Raw genomic sequence first — 21,426 nt, 5'->3', positions numbered from 1 at the left:
GTTTCGCGAACATGTGTTCGAGAACAGTTGTATATAATGCTTGGTTACTCAGCCATATACATGTGTGACTAACTACTTCTTCTCTTACTTGATGACTACATATATGCATGTGAGATATTTTACGTCGCCTTCTATGTACGTAAGTGTTGCTTGCCTTAATGTGTACATGTAAATAAGAGTGGCTGCTTGCTGTTTATTATATGCTTATTATTTACTAACAGCATATTGATACTAATATTCGCCACAATACAATAGGCATCCGCTTTACCATTTTCCATTTTTGTTTTTTTTTTTGTGCCGGCTTAAATAGTTTAGGGATGTGAACAACCTGTCCAATGACCTTCAAAGAAGACTCAGTAAACAATTTCAAATAGCTTAGAAAACAGACATTGGGACTGCTTTCCCACGGATGAAACATTTCTGAAGGATGACTTTATTATAACCACACCCACCGCTAATCTCCCTGTCAGGGCTGTTGCAGCGTAGAGAAGAGAGTATAAACTTTACTCTCGGGCACCTGCTTCTCGCGGCATTAGTTTTTACCGACTATTTTAGGTATCGCAAGAGATGCATATGACACACCATGCTGCCTTCTGATTGAAGCTTACTGCGGACTGGATATCGGTGGTTTTGTCCTTAATCCTCTCCGAAGCCAAGAAATCTCAGTCTGAATATTGGCATAGGAGGTGATAAATCAGCTGGGTTCCTTGTTCCTCCTTCGGACAGCTTTAGCGGGGGGAAGTTTTTGGTATACGCCACCATCGGAACATCGGTGTGGAAGCGCAATGCCCTGTGATGAGGCTCGTAAGTATTCTTAGCGCATGTTGATTATATTTTAGAGGAAAGGTCATTACATCTTTCTCTCTCCTGGCTTTTCCCTCTGCAATTTCGTTTTTTTCGATATTGCTGTGCGCAACACGTTTGTACTTTTTTCGATTCATCAAAATAGATATTTTAACGAATTTACTGATATTCCGCTTATTTGCAGCCTTCTACTAACGTTCGCTTCGCTAAACTGTTGAATAAATAACTCCAATATTCAATAATGCAAAATGGTTTTTATTAGAGTACTTCACAATAACACTCATACTTCGCAACCAATAGCGTGCTTAAATCAAACTGATTGCCCATGCCGCAGCGGGTGCTGCTTTTATACTCTTCGGTTTCCTCGTCGGCATACTTATAGCCGTTTCTCCTTCTAGAATTTACTACTTGTTTACCAGCTATAAACTAACTCACCAGCTATAAACTACAGATGCACGTTTATAGGTTCTCATATGCGCGTGTATATGTGAGTGATACTTCGACCGATGATTGTATACTTTTGTGAGCATCTCAGATATATGCATGCGTTTGTGAATATTTCTCCGCTTCTTGTATGTACATATGTGTAGACATAATGATTGATTTGTTTATGTAGATACAAGTGACTACTTAGTATCGGCTTAGAGATGATAGTATGCCTTAGTGTTGCTAATATTCGTCACAATATTAATATATTTAAATTAGTTCAGCTGTGAAACAAACATCGTTGTGTTGGTCACAGAGTCGCACTATTTGAACTATCTAGCTACTCCTTCTATGGCGTGGATTTCGGCTTGGACTAAGGCCTTGGAAGCCGGACTACCTGCAGATCCTTCAAGTTAAGAGCAGCACCTTTCTGTTTTCCCTTTTGAGTCGCCCCACTAGATTTTAAGTTCCCTGTTAACATCTCAAATATGACGAACAGGTATATACTTAAAATTTTTATGGAGTTTACTTTGTTGCCACAAAATTGCAAATCCATAAAATCAATAAAAACTTCTGCAAATACTTCAATAAAAAACCAACAATTAATTACGAAGTGGCTTTTGAGCTTCCGCTGGTCATTTAAAAGATCAAGTACTTTGGTACTTAATTTAACTATTTATAACTGCACATATGAAACCATACTATCAAATATTGTATGTACTTTATAATAACGTATATGTATTCAATGTAAAATTATTATTTGTTGGTTGGCTGTTAGCAAATGCTTAAATAATTGAAGAGTATACTCTTTGCGCTGAATGGTAAACAAACAAATGTGCTTAAACTAATGACGGTTTGTCCTTCCACTGTCCGCCCGTTAACAAAAGCTTGAGAAAAATCGTTGTACACGGGTGCGCTTGAACCTAGAATGATTCCGAAATGGTGTCCACATGATTTAAACTGATCACAAAATATGGTCCCGGTAAAGTTCCGAATTCAATCTCGAACGGTCTCGATTAAAATGTTCTCGCACCTGTTCGACGATAGCTCCGAAAGGGCATCTAAAAACACACAATATGTAGGAAAATATTACCCAAATTATTTCGGAGCTTTGCCAAAAAATGTATTGGTACCCAAATTACATAAAACTGATCCGGAAATGATCCGTAAATAATTAAAAACAATCCCGAATAAATCCAGAAACAAATTTTGAGTTAAAATCAGCTTAAACTATGCAGAAACAATCCTGAATTAAATTCCTAATGCTCTCCAAAAGTCCAGAAATTATTGCTACCCAATTCCGAAACTTTTCCGGAGTAGTTCTTGAATAATCATGTTAACATACTTCAAATTACCTCTAAACTAGATGGTCGAAAATGTCCCAAATAACTTCAAAACTACACCCATACAGTCCCGAAACTATCCAAGGATGGTTTCGAAGATAAACCCGAAATTATATAAAACCTATTCCGAAATTTTATAGGCGTGGTCTAAAAAAACACCGATATTTCCCGAAATGTTTCCAAAATTGTATTAAAATAGTCCAAAATGAATTTCGGAACAACAAAACCAGAATTACTTTCAAACTTGCTCAAATAGATTCAAATTTTTCGAAATCAATCCCGAAAGTGTCAAAATGATTGCGAAGAACACTCCGAAACGGTTTCGAAAAACCCGAAAGGTTCGTGATCATAAATTTAAATAGACGTGCAGTTTAAAAAATATAGGCGCTGGATCTCTGCTGGTTATTGAATTTAAAATTTCAACAACATGCCCCAGCCGTTCCGTTATTACAGAGCCACAAAGGGTAATCATACCTGTTTCAAAGAGTAAGTACCGACACAAGTCGCATTATCTTCTTCTTCTTGTAGCGATAAGGATACTTCCCGGAGGTTTTTAGGTTTTTTGGGAAGTTTCATCGATGACAAGGAGACTCGCCTGCTAAATAAACAAAAATTTATCCCATATAATTAAGTAAAAAAAATAAATGTAAGGCGCGATAACCTCCGAAGAGATCTAAGGCCGAGCTTCTCTTCCAATTTGCGTCGTGCTCCTCTTGATTTTTCCCTACAAATTGGCCGGACGGGACCTACATGTTTTATGCCGACTCCGAACGGCATCTGCAAGACAGATGAGTTTTCACTGAGAGCTTTTCATGGCAGAAATACAATCGGAGCGCTTGCCAGACACTGCCGAGGGGCGACCCCGCTTAGAAAAATTTTATTCTAATTGAAAAATCTTATTTCTAAAATTTTGATGTTGCTTTGCCCGGGAGTTGAACCCAGGGCATACGGAGTGATAGGCGGAGCACGCTACCATCACACCACGGTGGCCGCCAATGTAATTAAGGCCGTCATAAAAAAAACTGTGCAACTAACCTTGAACTGTGTTATCGTGACATTTGACGTTGTCGCATCCTCACATCGGACACGCTGCTGTTAATGGACAACAATTGACACACGTGCAATGCATTACAATTAGATTTTTAAATAAAGTACAAAATTCGATACAAATCAATAGCGAACGAATAAACTAAAACAAAGAGTGCTTCACCAATGCCAAGGAAGACATGGCTGGGAAATTATTTAGTTAACAGAATGGCACGTCCGGCGATCGTGTGGTCTAAGCAAAGTTTTATTGGGACAGCAGTTTTGTACAAAAGTCTAAGCGCACGCGCAGACACTTGCACTTAAAAATATACGAAAAAAATAAAAATTTACATATCTGATCCAACAGTCATTGGCTATTGTCAAGGTCAGTGGCAAAACGTTTGTGGTTGCCAAAAATTAAAGGTTTACAAAACAAAGTGAGGGAAGTATGGCAAGGGGAAAATTAACTTAACATAACCACAATAAAATTGTGGGAAGTACGTTCATGTTGTTTATGGTGTACCGAATACAGTGCTCGTTGGTGGTAGGGTAGCGAACAGAAAAATAGCAGTGGCAAATATTTTCAAATTTTGTCAATTCAATTATTTTTTTTTTTGTATTTTCGTTATTTAAAAAAAATGTCTATGAATTTTGTAACTGAAGCTATGAGAACCAATCCCAAAACCGGTTTCGAAAACATGCGAGAAACTTTTACAAAAGTTTCGAACTTCTCATTTGGATTTCTATGACCTTTTTTGAGTGTGCATTTTTGTAGCGCAATCAGTTTTAGTCTGGCAAAACACAAGGTACAGCAATGTCGATAAAATAAGTTTGATATTGTAACGAATTTTTGAGATTTCTGATAATTATACACCTTCTGCCAACGTTCGAATCGTTGAACTGTCGAATAAATAACTTCAATATTCAGTATTGCAAAATGGTCTTTATTTAGACTACTTTGGGAGTGGTACTTCACAATTCTACTCCACAACTAATAGCGTGTTGAAATCAAACTGATTAGTTACTCTTCAATTTGCGCTGCTTTTATACTCTATGTTGCTTTGTTGGCATATTTTTCCTAGGGTATAGACTTTTCACGAAGATGGAACAGTTGTATCGCATACTTGGTTATTTAGCTAAATGCTTATGTATGTGTGATTAACAACTTCGTCTGATGACTACATGGCTGTATGCGAGATATCTATTCACTTCGAGCTGCTGGTTATGTTTGTGGAATATTCTTCGTTACCTTGTACATAAGTGTGGCGGCTTGTCGTTTTGTTGTTGTGTTTACAACATTCGCCACAATATCTTATCCGTGAACTGCCTGACAGGATGTTCAATATGGCTATTTTTTAACGGTTTGAGAGGATGTTAAGTATGGTGACGCATAAGATTTTCTTCTACCTAAAAAAAAAAAAAAAAAATCAAAAAAATCCATATATTACGGCAACAAAAAATTGTCAAAAATCAAGAGTCCTATAACTAAAATATATTGAGCTAAAAACTGCATCCTCGTACAGGTCCAAATTAAAAGTTGGATATTTTCTTAAAATGTCCTAAATTTTAAAATTTTTTCGAAAAAGTTTTTGAGATTGGTTTGCATAGTTAAAGTTGCAGAACTCACAGAAGTTATTTTAAATTTCAAAATAAAAAACGACAAATTTATCTGACGTAATTAAAAAAAAAGTTGACACTGCAATTAGTATTAAACTCCTAAAATAGTAAAGATTAGGTTGATCCGGATTTGAGGGTTAGCAGTGAGGATCTAATTGTGTCGCAGCACTGTTTACGATAACTACATTACTTACTCATAGCTTCTTTATTTTGTCACCTGCTCACTAACATTAAAATCAACCCACCGCTGCAATTTTTCATTAACCAACACAACAGAAATTTCATTTTATATGACCCACATACATTCATACACTGCAGTAGTTTTCGAGAGAATCAATCACCTGTCACTCCCTTCACCCCCGTTGTTGTTGCTATTATCACTAATCCAAACGAATCATTGTGTCCTACAAAGCTGTGTCGTAAAATTCTTGCATTTGGTTTTGGCACATTGTACGACGAGCGTGTTTGTCGTATTCGATGTTTTATAGTTGCATTGAATTTGTACTGAAAAAAATTGCGTTACTTGAGAAATAGTACGGATGTACTAGGACTTGCAGAATAGTTCAAGTGGAATTTAAAAATTTTTGTGAGTGACATTGCCAGGGCTTTCAATAATATTTCTAAAAGGGCGATTATGGATGGGCTTAATTACATTAAGGAACATCCCGCCTTAATCAGATGGATCGGTTGCATGTCAAATTGCAGGAAGATTACATCACAATGGGGATTGTACGAGGCAACGAAATCAGTGGAGAGGGGAACGCTGCAGTGAGGGATGATATCACCTCTGCTGTGGACGCTAGTCATCAACCAACTGCTCAGGCGATTTGATGAGGGACCCGTAAAATTTACGGCTTACGCGGATGCCTTTGCAATTATCATAAGTGGAAAGTGCCTTCCAACGATTAGCTTTTTGATGGATTGGGCGCTTCGGGATATTCATACCTGGGCATCAGATGTCGGGTTGAAAGTCAACGCGGATTAGACGGATATGGCCTTGTTTACAAAGAGGCACAAGATCCCAAATTGGACCAGACCTAAGTTAGGAGGGGTGACCCTACAGGAGAAACCTTGCACAAAGTATCTAGGAATCATCCTAAACAGTAAGCTGTCATGGCAGCTCAACGTGGAGGAGAGGTTGAAGAAGGCTTCAACGGTACTTTATGTATATAAAAAAATGCTGGGGTGTACGTGGGGTTTATCGCCCTCTCTTTCTCATTGGGTTTTTACAGCGATTTTAAGCCCTATCCTATACTATGGAGTTCTTGTTTGGTGGAAAGCCATACAAAAAGCAACCTACCTCAAAACATTGGAGGGTGTATACCCTATTAATGCTTAGCAATAAGGGAGCCTTGAAAACAACCCCGACATATATTCCACCTGTAGACCTGGTAGCAAAGAACAAAGCATTAACAACTGCAACCAGGCTCAGTGCCTCGGGGCAGCCTGAGCACCGACCATACGGCCATAGTAGTATAGCGTCATCAATTACAAGACGAACAGACTACCTGATTCCCTACCTGCGCTTCGAGGGCGATCTTAAGACCACAATAGAGGCGGACGGTTGGCGCAAGGGTGCTCAAATGGCGGACGAGGCGATACATGTGTACACAGATTGTTCCAAAGTAGTGGAAGGAGTAGGGTCTGCGGTATGCTGTGCTGATCCGGAAATAAACAGATCCTACGGGCTGCCGGAATACTGTAGCGTTTTCCAAGCGGAGATAGTAGCCGTAACCAAAGCAATAGAAACCCTGGAGGAAAATAGCCGAAGCTGCCATCGTGTTAACTTTTATATTGACAATCAAACAGCAATTAAAGAAATAATCTCGCATAGTACCGCATCTAAATGCATGTTAGAGTGTAAGCAGTCCCTGGAGAGAATCATGACAGGGAGAAGCATACATCTATATTGGGTCCCAGGGCATATGGGAATAGATGGGAATGAAAAAGCGGTTGAACTAGCCAAAAAGGGTACATCCCTTGAAGCTTGGTCCGTAGATGCCCCAATTAGACTGGGCGAAATTAAGCAGGAAAGGCGTGGGTTCAAGCGCAGGGCTATGAAATGTCGAAGATTATGTGCAGGTCTTACAACCTTATACAAACAAAGTTGCTTCTATCATTAAAAAGAGAAGACTGTAGACTCATGACGGGTATTCTGACTGAATACTGCCTTCTGGCGTCACATGCCATTAAATTAGGCTTGGCCAGTGATAGCAGATATAGGAAGTGCGGGCTGGAGGAGGAAACGATCGAGCACGTTCTGTTCTCTTGCCCTGCGCTTGCCAGGCTAAAACTGCAGCTATTAGGAGTGATACAGCTGTCAGATCTAGAAGCAGCAAGTGCTTAAATCCTAGGAAGCTTCTAGTATTTGCCAAGAGGACGGAGTTATTTTATAACATAGGTCCTGGTTTTTGATAGAGTTTTTCAGTTTGGTCATTAAAACAAACTTCTGGTAAAACTACGGACTTATTCAATCTATGTGAGGTCCTCATGGACCGGCCAGTTCAACCTAACCTAACCTAACAATTATATTCGGGACCGGACATAGGGATTCAGGCAAAGCGTCGCAGGGATCTCTATTATGACCACTGACATGGGATGAGGCATACATTTTAGCTTCGCTTAGCTAAAGAAGCAATGATTTTTGTATTCGTAGGATAAATTGCTTTCGTCGTAGTTTCAAACCGCCTGCCTGTTGCCGAATGAGTAGCAAATTTGATAGAAGCAACCGTTCTCAACGTAGCTTTGATATGAGCACAAGTTCTAGTACCATCGACGTGCTTAATAAAGAATATTTTTGAATACGGAATATTTTAGTCTATATATTTGATAGTGCAGTGACCCGAACCGATAACAGAATGCAAAAATAATCAAAAGTTATCAGAATTTTCTACAATAGTATACAATTTGTGGTTCTACATTATTTTGTTCTTTTAAATGAACTCTAATTCATAATTAGAGCTCAAAACTCACACAATCAGTTTTAAAAAGTCATATATTCTTTATTAATCATTGTTCAAACATAATTCATACGTAAAAGTTTAGTTTAGTTACGTACCATTCATAATTTCTACTTAAAAAATACATAATTATTTTCACTCAACTTAAAAATTCCTAGCTCCCAACTCCCTAAGTTCATAACTCATATCTAAATGCCACTGAAATCACACTGAAAGAAATGGTGCTAGTAAAATCAACCAATCGGTTCTGTTGTTCTTGACTTAACGGAGATTCGGTGAAATTGATCGAATAATGGTTAATTCGACCGAGTTCTTTATCAAGCGAACAAATTAGTTAAGTCATTTCAACAGAAGAGAAGTTGTCGCTCTTAAGTTAACAAAATTTTATAAAATTGTCAGATTCCTAATCAATCTAACTGATTTTTCTGTTAATACAACTGATCTCACTGGTAATTTCAACAGCGACCAACAGTCAATACATGAGCAAATTTCAAAGAGAATTTTACGCTCATTGCGCTCTCTACTTTGTACTTATGTATGCTGTGTATTATATGTATGCACATATTTACGTATGTTTATGGCGGCCGCCGTGGTGTGATGGTAGTGTGCTCCGCCTACCACACCGAAGACACTGGGTTCACATTGCGGGCAAAGCAACATAAAGATTTTAGAAATAAAGTTTTTGGACGGAAAATAATAATTTTTTTTTGTCGGAGTCGAAAAAGTCCTGGTCAATAAATTGTCCTAGGTGAAAATGTTTGAGTTCCCAGGTATCCCTATAGCAATATCATGTCGAATCATGCATCCTTTTACACATATAAAAGTAAAATCTGTATTGTTTTTTTTAGTCCGATAGAACTAGTTAAACTCGGACTATTAAAAATAAAAGTCCGGAAATAAAAGTTAAATCTGGACTTTAATTTTTTAAGGCCATCCGAATTAAAAAAAATGTTTGTTTCGGATAAGCCGTTCCTTTGTTATCAAGCGGGACTTTTATTTTGGGCTTTAAAAAGTAAAAGTCCGGATTTAACTTTTATTTCCGGACTTTTATTTTTAAAAGTCCGAGTTTAACTAGTTCTATCGGACTCAAAAAATAAAAATGCGAAAATAATTTTTTATCTTGATCTAAGTATATTAAAAGTCCAAAATTAATAGTTTTGAAAGGAATTATATTATAAAAGGAATAACAGTTTCGGCCCCTGAGTTTTTCAATTAGAAGAAAATTTTCCTAAGCGTGGTCGCTCCTCGGCACTGTTCCGAGAGCCCTCCGAGTGTATATTTGCCATAAAAAGATCTCTCTGAAAACTCATCTGCCTTGCAAATACCGCAACATAGGTACTTTCGTACAAAGCTGTCGCAACCACTTTTTTTTTGTTCATTTTACTACTAAAACGGTCAATTACGAATCAACGATTTGTGTGCAGTTGATTCAACATCTTGTTGCGATGGATACAAATTGACAGAAATTTTGGTTGACTTTACCAGTCTTTTTCTTTCAGTGCACTTAAATTGTTACTCATTATTCAACACTTATAGTTTTAATCCGATTAAATAATTCATAAATCTTAATTTATTATCCACAACTCATGCCTTGTAACTCAATACTCATACTTCATGGCTTTTTACTTCTCACTCATCATTTGCAATTTATTTATCTTAATTCGTAATAATAAATGATATATATGTACATAGAGAAAATAGTTAGAATTAAAATTATGCGCACAAAATAGGTAGAATTAGTACAAGAACACTGGCCTCAATCTATCGCTTATTTAGACAAACAAAATTTGTAAACAATGACGCATGAAGTTTTATTATTCTTGGAATCTAAATGGGTCTAGTAGAATAGAGTAATGCAGGAAATTACGATGCAATGCCAGCAAACCAAAAAATTTTAGATGTCGTAGAAAACTTGCAAAACTGCAAATACTAAAATAGTCAGTAGTAGCTAAAACAAAAACAAAATACAACATAAACACGAACAACAAAAAAAGGCAACAACAAAGAATTAGTAGTAAATGTGACAACGAACAATAATGACATTTGGAAATGCTTCAGTAACAAATCAGGCCACAGCCGTCAATACACACTCAAACAATAACACATGGTGAACTGCGTCTCTCCCTACATACATACGTAACACCCTTAATTATAAAGCAGCTTCCATTTTAATCTTCACCCGACTCACTGATGTTAAGGGTCTGCGGGTCAAATTTGGCTCGCTTAGCTATTGGATAAAAAATAGTTTAAGTTATTTGGATACAATCTTTTGGCTGACCTATTTTCTAAAGAGAGCGACTGAGCCGAGAGTAATTCATTAATTTCAAATAAAAGCGCACTAGGTTAGGTTAGGTTAGGTGGTAGCTGCCCTGATAAGGATAGCTCACTTGGACAACACGAAGGTCCGTTGTGATACCGCATTCACCAAAAACAACGGTGACTTAGATCTAGCTACTTGGAGAATCGTTGGGTAGCAACGATAAATCTCCGAATGATACCGATCTCAACTTTGGATAAATCCTCGGGAGATCCAAGTGAGTCGCGACCGAAGTACTTTCGCCTAGTTCTGGCAAAAACTGGGCAATCAAGCATAAAGTGATTTGGTAACTCCACCTCATCATCCTCATACAGCTGCAGCAGGATGGAGTTTACAGTATATTGAGACGTATCGCATGGATACCCATGGGACAGTGTCCTGTCAAAACCCTAATGATCATTGATAGGTGAGCCTTAGTGAACCCAATTATTTCAGCAGATCTCCTCCCATCCATTTTCGGCCAGAAAGATCTTGCTAGCCTTCAAGACGTTGTGTCCGCCCAACGTTTGCTGAGCCCGGCTATGGAGGAGCAATCCACAGGTGGCCAGCGGAATCTCGCAATCCCTACAGCCATCTTCATCCGGTTCAGTTGTACCGATGCGGGCTAAGAGATCCGCTTGAGAGTTACCCGGGATATCACTACGGCCCGGGACCCAGATAATCTTAATTGTAAAATAATTCAATGCAATCGCAAGCAAGGTCAAGCACTCCCAGACCACCCTCGATCGCACTGTAGTTGAGCTCAAGGCATTGATAGCCGCTTGGCTATCAGAGTAGATGTTAAATTCCCTAACCGTAGTAGCACTGGATAACATTTCATCCACCGCATCCTTAATCGCAGCAACTTCCGCTTGGAATACACTGCAGTGATCAGCCAACTTAAACTTGCGGTTTAAATTTAGCTCTTGGTTATCTTGAAATTGGTGGCAGAGTATTGGAGAGAATGTCAACTATAATCAAAATGGAAATCTTCCTTCTAACGCGAAGCTTTAAATTTCATGCATTCAAGCGGCTCTCGATTTTGATACCGCTGGTATTATCCGTTAGCGCTAAATATCTCTGAATAATACTGGACAGATGTTAGGCTAAAAGTGCAGGAAACTTAATGAGGAGAATAGGGCTAGGTAAGCGTCGGTGGTATTTTAGGTAGTAGCTATCGGTAAGAGCTGAAATCGTTCACCAATGTTTACACTGGCTTTTTGAAATGATGCCGTAATCGAGGGTACATATTTTCGGGACAGGAATGAACTAGGCCGGTATGGCTACAGTACGGCTATAGACCTACTATTAGGTTGGAAGAACGGAGCTAATGGAACAATAACGTTTTTGGCATTGTGTACATTTCGGACAAGGCGCATGTGTACCGAGCAATAATAAGGGTTCCTGGTATGAATTAAAAAAAGATAGAATTAATACCACCTTTGCTAGCTTCAACACTTCCGTTCCTCAGCAGAAGAACTAGATAGGTCCCTAGTCTGGGGCTATGGATCGATACTCTTGTTAACAGATGGAAGTGACAGTTTTTATTATTTTAAGGTGATTGTGGATTTCTGTGAGGAGCTTGAAGTAAACCATACACGTACACCTAAACACTGGGGTGTCTTTTAAGTCAACGGAATGGTATAAAGCGCCATAACGGCGTGGACATTTTCCATTTACTCATATACCAAAGGGACAATCAATGCTCTGATTTCAATAGTGGTCCAATTTGGCAATTTCTGATCTTGCTTTTGATTGCCCCGAGCAATTTTGTGCTAAATATCCCCTGGACTTAGAACTACTCTGTTTGGGGTTCATGCGGATCTTTTGACATAAATTTCAACAGGAATTGGGAGGATATAGAGACTTGAGACTGCCACTGGTCAATCATACTCTGCTCTTTCAAATATGAGCTTCGAATCAGCCTTGTCTGGGGCTGTGGACTGGTTTTTATGAGATGGATCGATGTTGGAAAATAAAATTGGTTGCTCTCTCTGGAGTTAACGTAAACCGCTGTTTTAAGCTGACCCACTATATTGCCTCTCAATCGTTATTTCATGCCATCCAGAGCTTTTACCCTTCGGAAATTTACTCGGATTCAAATGGCAGCTATGGCCTTGAAATCAGCAGTGGTGTAATTGGATTTTGTCTGCGAACGTCTCATCTCGCGCTCGATCGTCATGAACTATTTTAAAAGAGATATCACAATGTACCCGCAGCATAACATCAACTGTCCTGTAAATCTCTTGGACCTAAAGGGTGCATATAGACGTGGGGGGCTGAAGAGATGTAGGAATAACGATGAACGTTTCTCGTCTGCACTACAAGAGTGCGCTGAGTTACTGAGGAAGCGCTGAGCAGACACTACCTCTCGTAGCGTACCGAGATTCCTCATGCTGAAGGTCAATCTTGAGTTATCAGACAGACTCATTATGCTGACTCAGTTTTGATTAGTGAGTGGTCCTTTGAAGGGAAAACGAGAAGGAGGAAATAGGAATAAATGCGAAGGCGAGGGAAGGAGCAGGGAGTGGGAAAGAGAAAACGAAAGAGAGATGGAGTGAAAGAGCGAAGGTGCGAGAGAGTGGGATATGTAGATTGGGATGTGGAGGGGAGGGAGACGGAGAGAAGAGGTATATCGAGAGCTAGTGGGTAAGGAAAGGATGAAGAATAGGAACAGAGAGAGGAATAAGAAATATATTTCTAAAAAGACGATATTTACCTCAGGCCATTATAAGGGTTAAGATATAGAGGATGCTTTTTGGTATTTAAAACAAAATATCGCATCATCATCAGAATGAGCAAAAGCGAATTTTGTTGACTGTTGGCTGCCGGCTGCCGGTTTCTGGTTGCAATTCGACGACTAACGATTACGATTCATGCACCGTCGGCCGGCAAAAACACCAAAGTCGTAAAGTTGAAAGATTTTTACGCAAATATTTGGCAAGTTTTTTGGTGTTCCATTGGACTTTCTGTATGTGCTTACATCTACATACTTGCACTTTTAAATGTGGAAATAGTAGAATAGAATCTGTTTCGGGTGTTTTGGGTAATTTTGTGGTAAATCGTGAAAAATTTTGTAGCAACAGCAATGAATAGAAATACGCAAAATAATGAACTAAAGAACAAACGCGCAAGTCGGCGGGTTCGACGATGGAGGTTGTTGAGTGGATAGCTGCCTAAATTTGGCCCAACCACGTTGCCACGTTGACCATACGAAATAGATTTTGACTCGCTGTCTTTTTTCGGCTACAACAACTGCAACAAAGCTTGCTTGCATTTTCAAAGTTGGTTCGCAATAAAATTTGCTTAATGTGCGGAAATGTGTGAATGCGTTGCATTTTTCGTTGTTGACTTTCGTTGTCGTGTAGTTCGTTTTATTGCTGCAACAGCCAGGCTGGCATCAGCAACAATGATGGCAACATTAACGACTGCAATAAATGAGCAATTCTGTCACAAACTGTGAAAATGAAGAGGTTTTTCGCGAATTGCGAGAGGGATTTTATTGGTTTTTGCTGAATTTGAGATGGCAGCGGTAATTTTGGTGAAACATGTTCTGGGTTGGTGTTGTTCTGAATCAGCGAATATATAAAAAGTATATAAAAAGTTTGCAAATAATTGAGTATATTCGCAAAAGCTGAGGGATTTTTTCTACATATATTTGAAAGTTGTTTATACACTACAGAAAAGGAGGAGCAGAATATTCTAGTATGTTCTTCAACTTTATTCTGCTATGGAACGATTTTGAATATATGGCAGCATTGGACTCCACTCAGCCGACGATTTCACACCCTTTCTTAAAGCACCATGTAGCGAATGGTTCTGAACCAAATCGGGATTGTTTTCAGGATCAATGTGAATTGATTTTTGAACAATTTTTAACTTAATTCGGTACCGTATCATATTGGAATTAAAATGTAATTGCTTTCAGGATCATTTCGGAACTTTTTTCGGAAGCAATGATTCCTGTATCGAAGGGTTGCAAAGAACTAATACCGAAACAAAGAAAATAATCAGTATGTACTTTGCTTCAGAATAAGTAGCAGGTTTCAAATAAGTAGCCGAATTCAAGAAAGTAAGATTTTAATATCAGTAGCTTTTTTAATAGGTCACCACCAGTTACAAAATAATAATGGCCTGTTTTAAAATATGTAAAAGGTTTTAAAATTTCATTTTCATTTCATTTTTATTAAGCTTTTTTCTTATACCTATCTATTTACATATGTAGCAAAGTTACAATAGCAAAATAAAAATAAAAAAGTTTAACATTATGAAGTATAAACTAACGAATGCATAAAATGTTTATGAGACCGTGTAGATATAACAAAAAGGTAAGGCATTTTTTATGTTAAGTTTAACATAGTGACAAATGTCATATCTGTCAAAAATATTGAAACATTAGTGCAGTGGGGTGACTGCTAAATATTGAAATTAAGTTATAATCTTTTTAAAACTTACATATGATTTTTAGCCTAATTACAAGATGCTACTTTTGGAAAAGCTAAAAGTAAGTAAAAGATAAAACAAGTAAGGACGGGACTGTCTTCGGCTGTGCCGAAGACTTCATACTTTTCATGAATGGGGCTGAACAATAATTTTATCCCATTCGTAATATCCAAATAATCGGCTTAATAAGATATGAAATATATAGTAAACAGATGTACATACCTAATCAATTTTTAAGATAAATATAAACTAAACTATATTGACAAAGCTAAAAAAACTTAAAGAAAAAAATTTTATTTGAACAATTAGTTGAAAGGGAGAAAAACTAAATTGCGTTAAACCTGGCTGTGAGACAGCCATGGCTTAATCGAGACTACGAATCACGTATTTCAAAAATATATGACGTAAACGTAACTATTTGATGAAATTTGATGAATTTTGAAGCTTCTAGCCGTAAAAAAGGGGCAAAAGTGACAGTTTGTATGAAGTATATAATATATATACAACCGATCTCTATGATTTTTTCAGACAGCAATATATGCTATATACGTAAGCAATCGGTGAAAGTTGAAGCTTATAGCTGTTAAAATGGGGTAGAAATTGCGAAAAGTTTCTTATCTGAACAATCGGTTGTATGAGATATATACTATATATACAACCGATCTCTATGATATTTTTCAGACAACAATATATGCTATATACGTAAGCAATCGGTGAAATTGGAAGCTTATAGCTGTTAAAATGGGGTAGAAATTGCGAAAAGTTTCTTATCTGAACAATCGGTTGTATGAGATATATATTATATATACAATCGATCTCATTGATTTTTTCAGACAAAAATATATGCTATATACGTAAGTATTCGGTGAAATTTGAAGCTTCTAGCTGTTAAAATGGGGCTAAAATTTGCGAAAAAATATATATATATACTATATATATATACTATATATACCACCATATATATACTATATTTACCACCGATCTTTATGATTTTTTCAGACAACAATATATGCTATATATGTACGTAAGCATTCGTTGAAATTTGAAGCCTCTAGCTCTTAAAATAGGGCAGTAATTACGAAAAGTTCCTTATCTGAAAAATTGGTTGTGGGGGATATATACTATATATACGACCGATCTCATCAATTTTTTCAGGCAACAATATGTGCAATATGCGAAAGTATATGGTGAAGTTTGAATCTTCAATCTGTTAAATTGGGTAATATATTACAAAAATCCTCTTTTTCTGAAAAATCGGTTGTATGGAGGATATATGCTATAGTGGTCCGATCCAGTCGGTTCCGACAAATGTCTAATCGGACACCCAAATACACCCGCTCACCAAATTTTATCAAGATATCTCAAAAATTGATGGACTAGTTTGCATACAAACAGACAGACGGACAGACGGACATGGCTAAATCAACTCAGCTCTTCAACCTGATTATTTCGGTATACTTAATGGTGGGTCTATCTATTTTCCTTTAAGGACTTACAATTTTCGGTTTCGTGACGAAATTAATATACCATTTTCATTTTCATGAAAGGTATAATAATGGTGTAGGTACATAAAATAAAGTAAAGAAAGTTACTACTATTATTTCCTTTTAGTCTCTGTTATTAAGCTGCTTATTGAATAGGTCGTAGCAAAACTTCAATTTCATTATGTGAGAAACTCAGAAGAAAGGATTTAACACAATTTGTAAAGTGTAGAATATTCCTCATGCCCGAATTTCGGAGGGTAGTATGTTGAAGAGTTTCCTGGATACAATTGTATAAAACCTTGTTGAGTGTGTGGCTCTGGAACGAGGTACAATAACTGTAGGGTGAAAGTGTATCATAAGGTTATAAGTTTCCGACCTCATACTCTGCAGATAACCACACCTAATGAAAAAGATTTTGAAAACTTTAAAATAATAAAGATCTCTTATGGGAAGAATCTCTAGGCCTATAAAAAGCTCTCTTGAAGGATGCAGTCGAATTACATTAGATATTTTACGAATATCGATTTTTTGTAAAACTAGGATAGACTGAATTTTATTAAAGGATGCTCCCCCTAACAGCTGATATAATAATTTAGAATGAAAAAGCGCATAATAAACTATTTTAAGGGTATAGTTATAGCAGCAACCTCTGAGATGATAGAAACAACGTAAAGAATATTGGAGATAATGCTTTAGACGGGATATATGGATGGCCCAGTTCATATTTTGATCTACACCCAGATACCGAAAGTCTTCAATAACATCAATTATAAAGCATTCGTTATTACAAATAGCGAGCCATTTAAAATACCATTTGGCACGAATTATCGTGGAGAGCGAGACGCTCACAACTGGAGGAGTGGAAAACAATGTCTACGCCTAGTTTTATTTTTGCATTCAAGCTAAAAACATTAGTTTGGTTTTATTGCTAACAACGAGCTTGTGTTTAGCGAACCGCGTTCTTAAAATATGTACATCATGATTTATGCTATTTATCAAGTCGAACGTATTCGATGAGCCGTAAGCTATCGCTAGATCATCTGCAAATGCAGTGACCTTCCTCAAGAATGGCATGTCGAAAATTGAATTTACGTAAACCAGAATACTTATATGTGACCTGGAATCATGAAACGACCCTATTGTGCGAAAATACCGTTCTTCGCTTTTTGAGTGATTCTTATAGGAAATTTAACGCAATGGAATAAACCGCAGTTTTCTATCTTTCTTAGTTCTTTCACAAATCACATTTAAAGCCAAATCGGACCACAAATACGATTTTTTGAAATCCATGCGCCACCTATCGAAGTTTTTTTTCTTATTATTGCATTGTCAACTTGTTTTCGCACAATAGGGTCGTTTCATGATTCCGGGTCACATATAACGAACTCATGGAATTAATAAGAAGTTCTCAAAACAACGAATGCTTCTTAGGAAGGAAATAGCTTTTACAAAGTCAGATGTTCGGGATTCAAGGGGGCTGTCAAAACTTTTTAGGTTTACAGCTTCTCCTAAGCAATTGTCAACCCCACCACACGTAAAAAATTCTGCTACAAATAGAAGTATTTTACGTTATGCATATATTTTGCAGGCGTGGCTCTGCTGAGCCCAAATTCTTCATAGAACTAGAGGGTGGTGGTGGGATGTCCAGAAGTTTCAATGTAGTTATGTCAAATAGTTCCTTAGATAGTCGGGCTTTTACCTTAATGGTGCTTGTTACCAGAACGTACCGAATCTATGCACGACAAAGACCCATCAACATCGATAATATACACCAAAAACCTTCGGGTGTTTTTATCACTACAACAAAAACAACAACAACAACGGCCTGTGGGGTCTGCTAGTATTTATATGAAAATTATTGAATGGCTTAAACTTGCAGTGGCAGCATATTTCTTGCTTTCTCTGACATGCAGGCATGTATATATGTATACTGATAAGAATCTATCTGAAAGCATATGGTAAAATCTGTTGGAACTTTAAAAGCAAAAATAGAAAAAAACAAGTAAAGGGGTCTAAGTTCGGCATTATATACTCAGCGTGAGCTTCAATATCACATTTCATTTCAGATAAATTACTTTTCTACATAGCACGTGGCACCGCCCGTTTAAAAAATATGTCTCCCAATTTCTTTTACGATATGTAAATTTTCCTTCGAATTATGGCTCCCGAAACATAGAAAATTGCTTAGTCATAAAAGGAGCGGTGCCACGCCCATTTTTGAAAATTTGAAGTTTTTCCTATTTATTGTTATAAATCCACTTGGGAAATGAAATACTATTGTTATAAAGCCCTTTTTTGCATAGCTTATTCTATTCTTCCACGACCCTTTTAAAAATCTTTTACATAAAAGTGGGCGGGGTCCTTAACCGATTTCGTAAATTTTTCTTCAAATCATTCCTTATAGTAAAGGCAACCTCTCTGCCGAATTTTGTTAAGATATGTTTAACGATTTTTGATTTATGATTAATAATATTTGTAAAATTGATTTTATCATAAGAGTGGGGTGCCACGCCTATTTAAAATTTTTTTTTTAATTTTTATCAAGAGTCTCAATATCAGTCCACATTTCAAATTTCAGCATAAATAATCAGGTTTATTGTGTTTTCGTAAATGTCATATATATAAAAAGTGGGCGTGGTTATCATCCGATTTCGCTCATTTTCAATACCAATCAATTCTGGGTCCAGATAAGCTCGTGTACCAAATTTGGTGAAGATATCTTGATATTTACTCAAGTTTTCATGTTAACCGGCAGACGGACGGATGGACGGACGGACGGATATGGCTCAATCAAATTTTTTTTCGATACTGATGATTTTAATATATGGAAGTCTATATATATCTCGATTCCTTTATAACTGTACAACCAACCGTTATCCAATAAAAGTTAATATACTCTGCGTGCAAAGCACGCTAAGTATAAAAAAAAACAATTCATAAGTATTAGAATTTGATATAGAGATTCAGAAGAACTTAAAATGAACTAAAAGCATCATCTTCCTTATCATTGCTGCATACAATTCAGTCAAGCCACCATCAATTCAAAGAAGCTTTAATGCTATCACATTCACACCCGTGATTCGCTCCGCTTTATCTTTTATTGCATTCAAACGAGCATTCAAACGAAGTTAGCAATTTAGGTCATCTAAAAGATAGTCTTCAATTGCCAGAATATCCATTGCGTATGCAATCAGTGACAGATACTTGTTGTTGCTGTAGTTGAGTACAATTTTCTGGTCAGGCCTTGTGTGTTTTTATTGCAACTGTGTGCGTGTATATTGCTTTTCCAATGGTAACTCTAATGCTTTGATTACCATCTAAAAATTAGAAACTCAAATACATTCATACAAATTTAAGCATATTTTTCCATATTTACAAATCAAAAGAACGTTGCAGTATTTGTTGTTGTGCTTGCTTCACCAACATTTGCTTCATTAATTCAAATTAGTAGCTGGAAATGAGATGAACGATCTGAGTCTTCAATAAGCATCGTCAAGCATAGTACTGGAGGATTTCTTATGAATTGTTTGAGTTTTTGTTGTAAATTTTGCTTTTCTGCGTGTTGGTTTTAGAACTCTTCTATTGCTTCTATGCTTTGTTGTTGTTAATTTGGCGTCTTGTTATTTTCTTATTTACCCGCATCATTTGGCATTATTATTGCTCTGATTGTTGCCTGATTGTTGCTGGCACTGATGGTTGCTTCTGTTAAGTGTTGTTGCTGTTATTATCATGTCATTCCAAAAGGCATTCGCAATTTTCTAATAAGTAATATCTATGTAGATATGTATACATACATTGTTGCAATTTCTTATGCTATTGCTTGACGTGCGTTTTGTTCTTCTCTTTCTTTTTCTTCCTTTTTCCTAACAAGAGTTGCCAATTGGCATGAAATGCGCGTTCATGTTGCAAGTAGACATAAATAAATACATATTTACAGCCTCATTTACGAATATAGAAGCACGCAACTTCGATAATTTTGATTAAATCGAGGACTGATTGGAACAAAACCTTATTTCGGCTACTAGTTCGGAGTCGCCAAAGCTTCGGCTGTTAAAGAAAGAGGATTCGCCACGGGTAGGTGGGTTTGACAATTGGGTTGGAGAAGCTATATATTGCGCTGGCAACCCCTTGAAAGGGTTGCGCTATCAACCCCTTGAATCAATTTAATATTTTAGTCGCCTTTTACTACAGGCATTCCTGCCGCGGGTATATTATAAGCCCCCAACCCGCTGGGGTAAAAGCGTGTCCTATCACACAACAAGACATCTAGATTATGGGAGAGTGTGGCCCCGCTGTGGAAGTTCAGGCGAAACCGAACGTTATAGATATATACTAAGCTGTGTGCTCTCATGTGCATATCAAGGATACATTTAATGCAGTGATCGGCGCGCCATGGGTCAATTTAGCCAGAATTCTTCACACATGTTCTACTTCTCCATCGTTCAGTCGTTAGAGAGACAGCAACGAATAAGCACTGCGCACGGCGGTCGCACAAATATTAATAACCCCTGTGGGAAATATTTGGAAAACGCAACTGTGAAGATGGTGTTTCCGTAATTAAAGCATGGTCTTAATATGTTCAGGGTGGATTGTTACCTCCTAAGATTTGCTATATATAACCAGTATGAGTTTTTTTGAAGTAACTTACCAAAATAGTGAAAAAATTAACATGAATGAATTTTTTTGTTTTTTTTTTTCTCTGGCTTCGCTATCCTTATTAGTTTCGGAAATAGGATATTTTAAATGAGTGATCGCCCCTATTTTTACGTTATAAGCCGCTTTGATAAGCCAAGTTTCATGTGCATTTACATGTCGGTTGCTCTTCGAAGCGACCACAACTTGATGAATTAGGGGACCTAGGAATATTTAAAATTGGTTCTGAAAAAAATCAAGTTTTCCAATAAGTGTTTTTAATAAATGCACGTTACTATTTTAACTTTAATTTCCTGCTGGGATGTTCACGCTCTCGGACTCACTAATAAACTTACATTTAAATTTTTGCCGACCACTGCTTTAAAGAGAAATGT

This window comes from Eurosta solidaginis, chromosome 2 (assembly GCF_040869045.1).
Source record: "Eurosta solidaginis isolate ZX-2024a chromosome 2, ASM4086904v1, whole genome shotgun sequence".
NCBI lineage: Eukaryota > Metazoa > Arthropoda > Insecta > Diptera > Tephritidae > Eurosta > Eurosta solidaginis.
Note: the sequence above shows the minus strand (reverse complement) of the source record.